Source organism: Stegodyphus dumicola, chromosome X1 (assembly GCF_044657685.1).
Source record: "Stegodyphus dumicola isolate Sdum_Otavi_A_Nest chromosome X1, ASM4465768v1".
Lineage (NCBI taxonomy): Eukaryota > Metazoa > Arthropoda > Arachnida > Araneae > Eresidae > Stegodyphus > Stegodyphus dumicola.
The window spans coordinates 248,132,939-248,149,045 of NC_140780.1; the positions used below are offsets into that span (position 1 = coordinate 248,132,939).

Sequence of the window (16,107 nt, forward strand, 5' to 3'; positions counted from 1 at the left end):
AGGAAAACTACAAAAGCTCCCATGCACTTACCGGAACTTCAACCAAGTCGAACTACCAGTGTTCAGCGTTTTTACCACCCCACCGTCCGAGGGCCTCTGAAAACTGGTCTAAGCATGAAGGATTGTATTTAATTTTCAAGATTAAATTTTAATGGTTATGGAAGCTAAAAATAATTTTCAGGGGCTTAGAAAAGCTAAACTCGTTGTTCAAAATCGTGTTATTCAAAGATCCTAAAACAAAACAAACATCATTTTTTTTTCTATCGATTCGCCCTGAAAACTTCATTATATATCTAAAGCATCTTATTGTCAGACACTAGTCCAATTTAATCATACATGAATTTTTAATAAATTCCAAGGACTATTTTACTTCTACACGTTTACACACGTATAGCGATAGTTTTAAATGAGCCCGCTTACTTTATTTTTAATATAGTACAAAAAGACCTCCAGACACTTTTATAATATCTTATGAAGCTAAAAACTTACTGTAAATATTCATACTGCCTGTAGTCTACCAGAAGGGTCGGGTTGCATCCGCCACATCACATCACAATAAACATATATATATATATATATATATATATATATATATATATACACGATTAAATCGCAAACGACGGCTTTGGATTCAGATTTATAATAATAACACACAGAAGTTTGTGTCAATAATTCATATGAGTACCCGTAAGCAATAATTGCAAATCTCTGACAATTCGCGATTTAGTAAGACCATAGTAAGAATGGATTCATATACTGTTGAACACGCGAAGCGGATGTTGCATTTGAAAATGTTTCAAAAGAGCTGAACTGAAGAACTTCCACCGAATTCCTAGCATTTCTCTATTGATACAATGGCAATACCCTAAAGCAGCTAATCGTAAGCATACCTGTTACGTATCCATGCACAATTAGGATTATATATGTACATAATCTAACTGGACTGCAGTACATAATCTAATTGTAACCGCTTTTAATTCTTATATTTAATATCCGATCAAATAATAAGCGCATTTATACAGAACATGTTAGATTCATTTACGTATTTCTAACTTGCCGTTCATGTTCTACATAATGAATTCATAAAAAAATGAAGCTCATTAAAAGGTAATCATAAAAAGGTTAAAAAGTTCTTACAGTTCGAGAGCGGAAAATACTGTTCCCCCTCTTCTGTGAGAAGAGGAAGTCATTTTTTCAAACAAAGGTAATTTTCAGCGTTCTTCACACAGCTAATTAACATCAACTAGTTAATCAAAACTGAAATTTAGCGTGATCTTGAGTAAGAATCATCAATTACAATTACTTGGGCTTCGGAAATTTCTTGTCTTGAATTACAGAGTTTATTTTCAATAATTTTGTCCGCTATACTTGCAAGGATGTACATTATGCTGATTTAATTTCGGAACAACCATTGAGAAAAAAATTATCCTAGAGAAAATAGGGTAGATATAAATTAGAAGTTTTGGAATCCCAACAGTAATTTTATATGAAAAATACAGTTGTAGAGACAGTAGGTACTTTTTGGAATCCGGCAAGATGAAAAATAGCAAACGCTTTCCTATTCCTATGCGCTTCTTATTGCTTAGATTTACCGCGTACTCACCTTAATGCAGTTTCACAAAAAGCACGAATAAATACTTAGAAAGTGATTTTCGGAAATTAGTTTAAGACTTACCATTATTACTTCCTTGTTCGAAGTAAAGGAAGCATTGAAATAACGAAAATTTTCGGGTGTCGTATTTCAACTAAAATATACATTGACCGCTATCGAATGCAATTTAACGATGTTTTTGCGGGACATCTGTACGTAAGGACAGAATAAAGAACTCTTTTTCACAGAACGGGTTGCAAAAAGGATTTAAAAGATACTTTTTCGTGACGTCTGTACGTACGTACGTATGTGTGTATGTATCTCGCATAACTAAAAAACGAGTAGCCTCAGAACATTGAAATGTTGTATGTACGACTGCTATAACATATAGTTGTGCACCTCCCTTTTTGGTCGCAATCGGCCGCACCACAAGTATATAAATATACCCACTCTGTTACTCGGCTCCCTGAGTTCAGTTTTTTTTTATTCTTACATGTTGGTATTTTTTTTTTTTTTTTTTTTTTTTTGGCTTTAAAAAATGGTCGAATTATGTTGTTCTTATCTTCCGGTTAAGGTTTTTAATGCCTTTAGTTAAACCTTAACTTCCTAATTTTTTAAATTTCTATGAAAAAATTATGTCAGCTACTTCTTAAGTAATAATAAAAGGGAAAAATATTTTTTTAAAAAATTAAGCAGTCTTAAATTGAATTTCAGTCATTTTTTTGTTTGTTGCAGAAGTGCAACATTGCGCAGTAGTGCTGTAAAATTACAAAACTTTGTTTACATACAATGAAACTTTTTAAAGCAGTTATTGACTTTGTTATAAAAAGTCTCCTACTTTACACTTTTCGCACTCAGTTTGAGTGTAGCTCTTGCAGTTTGAAAACTTGCACCGTATTCTTTTCTGACCATATTGGCCAATGATTTATCTCTATGAATGTTGTTACATGGAACGAATTGGGCAGTCACTTTGCATCTTTTAGTCTGAGACATTTGTTCTATTGAAGTATTACTAGGTCTTCCTCTTCTTCCTCTTTTAGCATTTTGATAAGCATGATGCAACTTCAGATTTGAATTTTTGTAAATTCATTAGATTTTCTTTTTTTTTTTTTAAATTTTCAGATTTCTTCATTGTTTCTTTAATTCGATCAAATCCAAGCTCTTCTGACCAGTATGCTCTATAGTTTGGCAGGTGAACTAGAGATGCATAAATGGAAATACCCAAATATTGATTTATTTCATTCTCTGATATAGTCAAAGGCTTACTGGGATTCTTTTGAATAGCATATCGTTTGCTGTCTTCATAAATGTTACTTATGATCTCTTCCATCCATAAATATTTAAAAAATTGGTACGTAGTGTCCAAATCCGTAATTTCTCTTGGGAGAGCGTCATCTCCATGGAATTTTATTACTTCTTCAATCAATGAAATGTTTTGATTTTTCCATAAAATATTCTTTGACAATGTTTTATTATTCTTAAAGAGTTAAATTTAAAAAAGATTTTCTAACTGAAATATACCAGCGACCGAGCAGTAAGGTCGCTGAACACTAATAGTTCGTTTTCGTGGTTTTTCCCATGTGTAACTTGTATACAAGCCAATTTCCCTTAGAAAATCCTCCATGAAGGCATCCCTCCCCGTAGGCAGATAGCTCTCGAGCCTTTGCCATAATCACACACACACACACTGGCTGAAATATTTCTATTAAATTTATTATCATCATCATCGGATGTTTTTATATTCTGAATTGTATTTTGTGAAAAAACACTTATTTTAAAGTCGCTATCCGAATCATCATTAGATGACACACAATCAGGTAAAAAATGAACATCATCAGCAGAATATTCAAGACTATCCTCACTTAAATCGCTCAATTCGGCCAAATTATTCATATATCTAGCAATTTCATCTTGGGTTAGTATACGCTTTTTGGCCGTGTCAAAATGGTAACCAAAGACCAATGTTGCAGACCTGCAACATATAATTAAAATCAAATTTCTTTCAAACTTTTTATATTAGAAAATCAAAATTTCTTTTAAATGAACATAAAATGTTTAAACTTCTTACCTGGTAATTGTTTTCGTCAATAAACAAGAGGAAGCATAAAATATAATGGATTCTTTTTATAGCAAACACACAGTTCTTGAGGCATCAGAGATGTTTATAATTGTTGTGATTTCTGGAAAAAATGTGCTGCTATCTAGTGACAAATTTAGCATGTATTTCGTTGCAGTAACCTTTTTTTCTTAGATAAGTGATTTGTAGGTAATTAAAAAAATATTGAGTCTGTTAAATTAAAATAAATCATATGTTGCAGAAACGCAACAGTGGGAAATTAAGGGTTAATCTGCATGCAATAGTTGTAGAATTATCTATAATTTAAAAGTTGTTTAAGTGCGGCTAGGCCTATATTTTTACCAGAACAGCTATATTTTGTTTTACATCTGAAATAGTAGACTAGTGAATTAAGTCAGTCTCTGCACCTTCAGTGCCTTTCTGCCGAGTAGGACTTTACGCCAAAGCACAGACATCCTACCTCAGAAGCAACAGCATCCGTGGAGGAAACTAAACAAGTTACCACACATACGAACGTAAAAAAGATATAAGAAACTTTTCCGTGAAAATGCGTTTCTCCCAGCACTAGTTTAAACGGAAAGTTTCTCGCTGAAGACGTTATGCTCACGATGTGCTGCGCGTACGTACCTGGGACACTTTACGAGGCTGGGGAAAAGTTTTCGCCTGCAGTTCCGTCTCACGTATGAGCGAAAGAAGAAAATGTACTTCTGGGAGGTTCGCGTAGGGCAACTAAACTGAATGGTTAGAAGCGAAGATTGCCGAAAATGTTTCTTTCGACATGCAGTTGAATGTAGCTAGCAGTTCGGATGGTGGTTTAACGTAGATGACGGATGAAATCCCACGTAAAAATTTATTCAACAATCGGGAATAGAATTTGCAAAAAGCTATCACAGTTCAGTTATCTTGAATATTCTGCTACTGGTAAAATGAATGAATCAGAATTAAAGAAATAAAGTTATTTTTTTTAAATAAATTTGAAATTAATTTAATATTTGAAATTATCACGTTAATTTCTTTCTCTTTCTCCAAAAACGTTTGAAATTCCCACAGCAAAACTTGGAAGAAAAATTTTTAATATATTACATATAAAAAAATTTAAGACACACTTACCGCTACAGTAAGTGCCAAGCAGGTTTTACAGTAAACGGTGGATATATAATCCGGCGACCTGTAACGAAAAATTTACAAAGTAAGCAACAAATAAAAAGCAAACACAAATTATAAACCTACATAATAAAACAAAGCTTATAAGAATAGCGCAATATATTAGCCAAATAAGTTACTAATCTCCTCTAAAACATAAGGTAGTTTAAAAAAAAAATTACCAAAATGATTAAAGAGGTCAACGATAAGGTTAACAGCATTACATAAATATGACATCTTTTATGAATATGTCCTTATAGTTGATGGTGTCGGGGTGATCAATTAATCGAAGTAACGTATTTCTCACCTTCAAGTAACATCGAAGACAAGATAATCCTTTAATCTTGAAGGAACTCAAAGCTAAAACTTAACATTTAGATAAACAGTTCAAAATAAAACAGTGGTGAATTAAACTCAACATATTAAGCGGCTTTTTTAACGACCGAGGAAACAGAAACAGAAAATATGTTTCTTAAAACTAACAAAACGTTCTCCATTATTCTTTCTATAAAACCTATATATTTACCTCAGAAATATAACGAGCAAGTACGGCACGAGATAAAAGATGCACTACGCATATACATCCTTCTAAAAGTTTAAAAAACAAATAAAAATACAGCTTCACACACATTAGCGATTTTAAAGTTAATTCACCTAAATTATGTCACATTCTCCGTGCATTTTTAACATAATTACGAACTCCGCGCATTAATTGCGAGTAATTTTACTCCTAAAACTTCAGTAATTACCCAACTAATCACTTTCAGAAATTTCTTAGGGAAGAGGATGCAACTTAGCAATTTAAAGAGTTAACCTGGAAAATATTTGTATCACAGCAATATTTCGGAATCATTAAGAAAACCTGAAATCTCAATATACAATTAGAACCATTAACTGAAAATATTTCTGAAAAGCGTATGAAATTTCACAGCCTCATCACAAATACATTTTGCAACACAATATATTAATTTTCATTAATACAATAAAGAAGATTAAGATCTTTTAAGGCAAACAAATTTATAATTAGTGCAATACGGATAAGATAGCATTTCAGTTATAATCCCGTCACCTTGAACAAAAGAATTTCCACAGTCTTTCCGCTTCAGATAAGTAATTCTGAGACAGAAAGCAAACTTTTGAAAATAGAAAATTCTTATAATTTATCTTATCGCAATTCTGTTTTTTTCCCTTTCTTAATTCCTAAAGGTGTTACTTCAACTATTTTGCTTCTTACCAACAAACGCGTTCGTTAACTTTTTGCCAGAAATTAAATTTCACATCAGATAATGATTAAAATTATTCATCCGATTTATTTTTAAGGAATCGGAACATGGTTATTCTTATATAAACTGACAGTGTGTGTTTAAAAAATAAATTTAACTTCCATAGATAACGACAAATATTTGTTCATCGGGAAAGAATATCTTTTAATTCAATTGTTTACATGCCGAACTGGTATAAAATGTACATCTTCGCTCGTATTTTAATTCAGCGCTTCAAAGTAATAAGCAATTTCAAAGCAGTATATACACACTTTCAAAAGTTACACAAAATATAATACGAGAGCAAATAATTACCTAGCGACATAAATGCATTTCATCTCTAGGAAAAGAAATTATTTATATCAGCAGACTAACTTTTAAATCTGAATGATAATCTTTTGAAAACATCACGTACTTAAATTATGATTTTAAATTATTTGAAAATTCCAGTTTATTTCCCTAGTTTCCAATTACAAAAATGTTTTAAATGATGTAAAGATTTAGGTTTTGGTATTTTCTAATTTAAAAAAATCTCACTTTCTTTCAAAAAATATGAAATCTAGTTTTTTATACGTACTTCCTGTCCCCAAACTTATATTTAAGAAAATTTTGTGCTTCTTATGAAAATGAAACACAAAAAGTCTGACTCTCGTACAGCAAAAACTGATCGAGATATTTAGCAACAAATTTAAATATCGCGTTCAGGGACAGTATATGGTAGAAGTTTAGAGCGCATAATTAAGCGACGAAACACTGATTGATAAGGATATAACCATCACATATATATGGTTGCTGCAACTATGGCATCTCTAAAGGCGTTAATTCTTAACAGTATATACTAAAAATGCTAAACTGCATGAATCCCATTTCATTGGATTAAACACAAAAATATAACACGAGAAAACTCATATTTTATGTAGCTAATAAGGTCGCTAAAACGAAAGAATCCCCTTCAAATTAATTTTTTATTCTTATTTATTCGCCATCATATGTATGTAGATTGTATAAATAAATAAATAATACATGCGAGCTTTTATACATTATCACGCACAATAGCCTCGCACCATAAATGCAAGATGAATTATGAATAACTAATGATTTCTAAGCATAAAAAATACCAAATTAAGCTATCAAACAAAGAATTTAAAAATGGAAACAATGTATCCGTCGAATCATTTACGGGAAAAATCAATTCGTATTTTTTCGTTCCTTACTGTGCAAATTAGATTAAAGCAGCGAATAACGTGTGAGCAAAATAAATACATGAAACAAAACGATAAAGCAACTTAATAAGGAATATGAGAAGAAATTAATTCCTCCAGAAATGCGATTTTTACTGCAGTAATTAACTTCTATGCTCTTCAAGCGAACATTCCAGAAGTCAAAAGTGACGTCACGAATTTCATCACAAAACGCAAGTTAACGTATAGGTTAAAAATGCTATTAATTCCATGACTGGCTTTGGTAGAATTCTTTTAATACAAACTCATTCTATGCGCACTGCTAAAACTTGAAAGCAAATATCAACTGCATGTTATTAGCGCAAAACAGGAACAGGAAAGTAATGTTTCAGAAAAAGTCTCGAAAAACTATATTACACAACCTATACTAATTATTAGAACCTGAAAATTTAAACTTTACATATTAATAATTTTCATAAACTAAACTAAAAAATAAAATCGGCGGCACAAACAGTCTTTAGAGAGCCATGGGCGGCAGAGCCCCGGTATCTGCTTTCTAGACCGTGGGCTGCGTGGTGCTTGTGCATCTTAACCTGGACAAGAGGTCAGCTTGTCGCAGGACCTCCCGGTTTTTAATCCCCAAGAGAACTTGATACTCATTTTATCGAGTCACTCCAGAGATGAAACACAGACGCATCAGAGGGATTTAAAATTAGGCAAAAGGCGCAGATTTGCAATAAAACTACAGACTTCGAGATAGATCAGACACAAATCCCTCTTCTTCAAGAGAAAAGACCAAATTTTTGCGAAGGTGAGAAAAGTGACAAGAATTTTATGTCGAAAGCAAACGGCGGAGCAAAGCAAAAAAAACGAACGCAGCGTGATACTCTGATACTTGGTCGGTAAACTGGCCTGCAGAGGAAAGATAGTGTTCCCTCTTGCCAGTTAAAGCGTCCCATTAGGGCGTGCCTTGATACAACTGTAAAGAATATTCTCCAAAACAGATAAATACCTGACGGGGAGAGAACAGATTGAAGCGCTTTGCTTCTAAAATTGAAGACCGGGTAGGTCTGGAGACTGGTCGGTGTCGATGCTGCAGTCTCTCAGAATTCAGGCATTTGCAAAAACACAATACCAAACTGAATAGTAAAAGCACTAGGAAAGTCCGCTTTCTCATTTGGTCATCCTGATTGTTCAGTGTAGTATGCAGCAAATGAGCAGCGTAGGGCCTAAAAATTCTATTTTCCTTAAGAATGTCGTACTCCAGAATTTCTACAAAATTTGTTGCGTTATTTCTTAAAGTTCGCTCATAAAATCTTCCATTAATCCGTGTGATGAAATCTTTGATTAATTCTATTTTTAGATCCGAGTGTAGGCTTCTGTTCCTTAGAAAGTACGGACACCTGCGATAATTCTCAAGAGCCTTATTTTGACACATCGAAAGTTTTGTGTAGTTTTTCTCGCTGGCTGTAGTCCAGGCGAGACACGCATATGTAACAGTAAGCCTAATAGATGTGATAATAGATTCTTCTCTTCAAATTGATAGAAAGCTGATAATTTTTAAGCAGTGGAAAAAGTTTGAACATTACTCCATATGCTTTTCCACACACTTTGGCCATGTGAGTGAACCAGGTGAATGACCTATTAAAGGTAACCCCCAGATAAACTAGCGCTGTCCACTCTGGGAACTAGGGTACCGAAGTGCCTTACATCTTTCGTGATAGCTGTCATTTTGCGGTATTTTAAAACCAGCAGAATTTTCGATTTGTCAGGTTGAATACAGATTTTTCATTTGCTACACCATTTCTCAATGGCGGGAATCTTTTCCTGTATTTTGACAAGGGCGTAATTTGGCGATTTGAATTTAATAGCTACAAATGTATCATCGGCGTAGCAAGCCAGTAGCGTGTTGCAGTCCTCTCTAAAACTGAGGAAGTCGTTGACATACAGAATGTAAAATATCGGCGCCAAGATAGAGCCTTTAGGAACGCCCGCATATACGCTTTCAACGCTGAAGATCTCATTTCCGTGCTTAACGTCGAAATTGCAACTTTCCAAGAAAGATTTAATCAGCAGAACCAGGCTACGTGGCAGTCCCAACTTGATCAGCTTATATACGAGAGCTGGACGTCAGGCGAGGTCAAAAGCCTTGGCCACATCCAGCATTAGGATTGCAACACACGTCTTGTTATGAAGAGTTGAGCCGATGAACCCAGTAAGGAGAACGAGCTGTTGACACGTCGAAAGTCCCTTTCTACATCTAAGCTTCATCCATCAAGAATTAGTCATAAAAAGCCTTGACAGATGGCACTACGTCCGTTTTCGCTTTCCTCTGGCCACAGATTTTGATATAAATGGCTATCGCTCCTCCCATTTCTAAATTCTTCCTTGCTTAACTTCTGTTTGGGGGACTCGCATTCCAAATCTTCAAAGAGTATCAGTCTACTTAGACATTATTTTACTGAGCGTGTGGCAGTCTAGCTAGACAACGGACTTAAATATTTATTCATCCATCTTTTCAATTCTCCTCCCCTCGTCAAGTGAAAGACCCCGTGTCTGATCGCGCTCAAGATCAAAAAGAGTTTTATTCATACCCGATACCAGATTAAGGATTCTTTTTGACCAATTTAAAATTTTACACTGGCGTTTTTCTCTTTGAAATGGATACACTGGAATTATTCTTTCCAAGTTTTTTAATGAAAACATTAACTATATATTCTGGAACTGGTAGAAGGCAGTCAAGTACCGTAATTGCCGGGGTATAAGACGCACGTTTTTTCTTTGAAAATAGGTCTAAAAAAAAAGAGGTGAGTCTTGTACGTCGATATTTCATTTCTGGAAATTTCCTCTATTCCTTGTAGAGTGTGGGAATATTACAGCTGCGTAGAGTTCAGTGAATGTGCGTGCACTGTCATCGACGATCACAGCTGGGATCGTTTAAACTTTCCATTTTTTGTGAACAACTTAAGTGTGTGAAATTTCTACTGTACAATTTTTTATAATTTCTTGGCAAGTTATGGCTTAAAAACAACGTCGGCTACGTGTGATTGCGTATGCTAAAGAACATGAAAACGCTGGATGATATGGAGGACAATTTGTTGTATGAGGACTCAGATGCTGATTTAGAAGAGGTTTCAAGTGACTCCTTCATTTAGCTCTGGAGATGAGTGTCTGGGTTTCGACGAAGAAGATTAAAAGATTTTCTTTCCCAGATAGATTGGGTATTTGGAGAAAGTATTACTTTATATTTAAAATACTTTAAATTCATTACAACGATCAGTAATAAAGTTTTATCCTTCAAAAATGTGTATAAAAAAAAGAGGGTACGTCTTATAGGGCCGCTGCGTCTTTATACGCCGGCAAATACGGTACTTTAAAATACATCAAGCTCAATATCAGAATTCCACCAACTCTTCGCAGACGTTTCTCATAATAGCATGTTCCAAATTTGTGAATGAGGCTATAGAAACTTCTTTTAGAAGGATTCCCCCTCAGGAAATTAATTCCGTTATCTAGTTTTCGAATGTTTTGAAGTTTTTCTGAAGTACTTCTGAAAGAAAAATCTACTGATCCCATAAACAAAATTTTCTTATTCCTAGCGATTAACTCGAAGCCTGCAGTATTTAAACCAAACTGGGAAGATGGGAAAACTAAAGATGAGTAAAATGATTTTTTTTCTCTAGAATATTACAGAATATTCTGTTTTGATTTAATAACAGCTAACAATATAATCAAACTGCAAAATTTTTTTATGGAAAACAAATTTATTTTCTGGTTGCAAACTGCAATCAGTTACAGTTAATACTATTTATACTCGAATATTTATTATAATTTATATAAACAGAAATTTGTCTAAGTACTTAATTTAACTACTTTTTAATTTAAAACACTATATCAGACATGAGACTTCCTACTGTAATTTGAAAGAAATCAATTGATCACAAACTAAATTTCTCGAATAAGAAAAGAATTGTTATTTTAATAAAGGAAAACTACAGACTAAATACAAATATTCATTATTCAAACTTCTGTATTCGAATTGAAGAAACCAGTCTGGAACACCCTTCTATAGAAAGATCTGAAGAATTTGCTATATATCCCGCTGTTCCAAAATTGGTATCAAACTTCAGCAGTAATTATGACCGTAATTAATTAAGGATAGTTACACAGCACTTTATTTATTCACGGGTCTTATAAATTTGAACTGAAACTGCTCCTTAATTACTCTTGACTTTCATTTTTACCATACTACCTCTACTTAACAGATGGCTGCAGCAGAGGAAATGAGGAAATTCCGCTAGTGGTAATCCTTCGCTCACTTTAAGCTGATTACTGCTCTAGCAGATTATTTAACCAAATCATGACCAACACCAAAATTTATTTCCAGAAACCTTGAGAAATTAATGACGCGAGGGAAAATATAACACGTTTAATGAAATTAAAGTTATATTACAGGATATGATTAATTTTCATTTCAGAAATACTTAAAATATATTTCCCAAATGAAAGGCTTCCGAAAATGAAAACGAGATTATGAATAGTTTTTCTGAAGTCACAGAAATTCAAAACAAACGAAACAGTTTCAATCCCATTTCGATTCAAGATCATGCGAATTACGCACTAAGAAGACTCTTTTCTTAACATAATTTGCAAAACTACAATTTCAGAAGCACACATACTGCAGCGAAAACGAATTCAATCCTGCCAGTACCCGGAAGGAAGTATTAAAATGTTGCAATTCTAATCAAAGAATTTAAAGAACATTAGCAAATGCTATTCATTAACGATAAACACGGTAACTCACAAAACGGAGAATTCATACGTTATCCCGCATCAGGTATTAAATTAATTGCTAGACACTTAGATAAGCTATTGTAAACACCCATGACCGATTTCCATCGCGAAGGCATTGTTCCATCTTTATAGGAATGATGTTTGAGCAGATGGCGGATCCGGATGAATCAGCGAAAACGTTGTATGATAAATGGCAAATGTTTGGTTCGTTCGATCTGAGCTGCACACCTGAGGCGGCAACTAGACACCCACACCGATCGAAACAGATGTGAAACGAACAATGAGCCAAAGCAGAATAGGGAAAAGCAAAAAGACATCTTTTCAGCAATACGATATAACCACACAATAGTTTTTTTTTTTTTTTTTTTTTTTTTTTTGGCGGGGGATATACATCAAACGGGAAATCTTCCAGAATATCAGAAACCGAAACAATAAACGATACGCCGCATTACAAAAGACCCTAGGAAAAGGGAAGTTTCATACAAACTTTAAGCTGTCCTTGAAATAACAGCCACCGTGACATAGAACTTTTCATATAAAAAAGATGCTGGACAAGTTTCTGTCTCGTCGAAATCTTCACCTTATAAAACTTGCATGACTCTGGCTGGCGAAACACTATTTATGCAATCCATATACAAATAAATATATATGCCAAAGACTTATTCAAGATTTATAGAGACGATCTGTCTTTTGGTGAAAAATGCGAAAAACGCGATATGTAAATAAAATATATTTTGCTTATATTTTTCGAAAGCGCGTGAAATTTCCTTTTTAAAGGATCTGTAAAGGAATGTATTAAATGCTTAACTTTACAAGCACATACACAAGAATATGAAATGCTTAACTTTGCGAGTGTAGATTTTACAAGTTTACTATTCACAATTTCACAAGGCTTTTCAAAATATTTTTCTTCTTTAACGTTCCTAATGTCAAATATTACACTCATATACCAGTAGCTCCATTATATTATGAATTTTTGGGGCATAATCTTAGATAATACTTTCACGACAAAGAATTAGTTTAATAAATAAAACACACAGAAGTATTCAGCTGCGTAATTATTTCTTTTGGGCAGAGTAGAAAAATTCTTTATATTATACGGTATTTCTCCCGCTTTCTTAGCATGCCTTCGTGGTGTAATGGCCAGCACACTGGACGCGTATTCGAAAAGTCCGTGGTTCGAGTCCCGGCGAGGGCACTGCTTATTTTTCACGTCTCCCGTATCAAAAATACCTAATGTTTCTAAAATGCAAGTATGCATAAAGCAATAATTGGAGCTGATAAAAGTAATACTAGTCGCCGAATGATAGAATGCTCCTAAGCCCAACCCAGAAGACTAGTTATTATACTGCTTTCGTGCCACCGAGTTTCCTGGCAAACTCAATGGCACTCAAGAAGTATAAAATTAGCATCCTCGGCAGTGCTTAAAAGCAGTCTATCATTCGGCGACTACTGTTACTTCTATGAGCTCCAACTATTGCTTTATCCATGTTAGTCTCAAGAGTTTTCCTACTCTGTCCAAAAGATTTAATTATAGCGTTATCTGTTATAGTTAAAACTAATAAACCAAGGAAACGAATCTAATGTTGAATTTAGCTACATTTTATACAGTTTAGCAATAGAACCACAGTACTAAAATTTAGAATACACCCAATATTTATTATTCAACGTTTAAAATATAAATTATTTAACCATTTTGTGAGTCTAGATCAGGCATGTCAGCCTCAGTACTTCACGTGGCCCAAGTAGTCATCAGTGTGCAACAGTGCGGGCAGGAAGATACAAAAACCACTTTCATTTTTAATAATGTAGCAAGTGTTAAAGATAGTAAATACGTAAAATCTTACCTAATACTGCACTTGTATAACAAAAATAAATGAGGAAAAAACAGAAAGAATATCAGGAAACCCGAATAATAGATGGGTACCTATTACTTCTTTTACAGACACCAAGTATCTTCTCCCTACAACCTGCTTTCCGGATGTCTGGAAATAGCACTTTTACTGCTCAGTATTCGGAACAGAAGCCAGACGAATGTCTGTTAACCAGTATCTTGTTTGGGACTTGTTCTTTTTCGAAAGTGAGTAAAGCCGTTCACACTGGTACATACTAACGAACATGGAAATCACGTACGATGCAAATTCGCAGCTTTCTGGGAACCGTGCAAGCATGTAAGCAAGTGCTTATTTTACTTAATAGTTAATCCAGCTCTGAATTCAGGGATACGCACTTCAATCAATTTTTGCTTTGGAGTCGAGTCGCGCTGAATTCCTGTTAACTGCATCTCTAAATATGGTGGTACTTTTTTGTTGAGAAAGTATTTTTGTAAAGAGATCGCCTAAACAGCCTTTTCAGCACCCCAAATTTTATATACCTCTTGATATTCGGAAGAAATTTATTATATATATTCTCAGGTGAACGGAGTGCTCTAAGAAAACGAGTCAAGGTGCGCGTGAGGACCGCCCGCGGGCCAAGAAATTGACATATCTGCTCTAGACAGACTAAATGAACGACTAAAAACTTCGGTCTTTATAATCTAAATTGGTCTCTTGCAGAAGTAAAGCAAAAGTGTAGATACATTCTGACAGGTAGCCCGGGCTGTTCTCTCTTAATTTACCAACCATACATGAGAATTTGGTCCAACTACTGAAAATCCCTGAGGGCTAATTTGCCATTTTTCTGGCCTTAACTGAAATTCAAATTTAATGGCATTTATTCTGAACATCTTCATCACTACACAGACAAATCAAAATAAGTTCAAAAGTGCGATGCAGGAGGACAACAGATGCGTAGATGCACGATTATTCAACAGAACAAGAATAAACTCAGAATCATAAACTAACGCTGAATTTCTGTTTGAATCCTACCATTCGGTGATATGTAGTTTACATATCATACTTGTAATCATCCAAAACAATTCAGTGCATTTATAATAGATGCTTAAAGTTAAAAAGTTTTATAAACAGTCGTAAGTACCAATTTTTTACTATAAGGATGAGCAAGCATATCAAGGTTGATTTTCTAGGCTATTCGAAATGCTTCGTACACTTCAAAGACATGTAATTAGCAACAGACATATCGTCAGCTTGAGAAACAGTAATTTTCCGCGTATCATATTTAAAAGAAAAACTGCAATGCTCCAATCGCGGCCAGTCCTGCCAGAAATCAGGTCAAAAACTAACACCCCAATATCGCCTCTCCAGTTCCGAGCTCCGTCTGCAGTGAGTTTAGAACTAATTACGTCACGAGTTTTGATGAAGGGTGCGCCTACTAGCGGGGTATAAAGAAACCAAACCACGTATCATTATTTCCCGTCTAATTACAGGGGATGTAGTAACACGTCAGCATTTACACAGCTATCGAAAATTAACAGATGCCTCGGGATTCAGCCAGCATGATGGAAAATTTCCAACGCTTTGATGAAACGAAACTGCCTCACAGCTGCTCAAAAATGAGCATCACTACGGTTCTCGTGATTTCACCGTAAAGTTTTTGCTCACGAAATCGCAGATCTTATAACCGAAAATTAACTCCTTTAATAGTAAATATTTGCTGATAAGTAATGAAGGAAGAGAAAGCACTTGACTTATCAGCACATTCAAAAGCTACCCCGTTAATTTTTTAATTTTGAAAGGCTCGTTTAAGTGCATTTAAAATACAGGATAATTACAACATAACATTTCTAATTACCCTAATATTTTATGAGGAATATAATTATGTAACTTAATTTCGATTTGTAACTAAATGTAAAGATTTAGAAGCTTTTCTAATCGCAGATGCTTTTTATGTGGAGGGTGACACTGAAGGCTGTAGTTTAACAAGTACGCTGCCGAGCGATATTTTCAAATACGGTTCCACTACGCCAAAAAAATTTAATTAATTGTAAAATAAAAATACAAACATGTATTTATGGAAAATATATTGAATTTAAATCATTTTAATAGCTTTATTAAATGTACGAATTATATCGTAGTCGGTTTTTGCGATAAAATATTTTATAACAGTTTTATGTATACTCGTAGTCATAATGGCGCTTGCTTAAAACAAAGATTGATGATT

At 34.2% G+C, this 16,107-nt stretch overlaps 1 protein-coding gene across 5 annotated transcripts in view; it reads right to left on the minus strand.

Moving 5' to 3' along the window:
• Positions 1 to 16,107, minus strand: part of LOC118187688 (uncharacterized) — a 420,235-nt gene that overhangs the window by 256,326 nt on the left and 147,802 nt on the right. For 4 of the 5 annotated variants that reach the window (XR_015038450.1, XR_015038451.1, XM_035357968.2 and 1 more), the window contains one exon: positions 4,779 to 4,836. The gene's annotated coding sequence lies outside the window, so the exon portion shown is untranslated. Of the gene's footprint in view, positions 1 to 3,659; positions 3,679 to 4,778; positions 4,837 to 16,107 lie in introns of those variants that run through there. The other variant, XM_085807412.1, reaches the window with a different exon arrangement.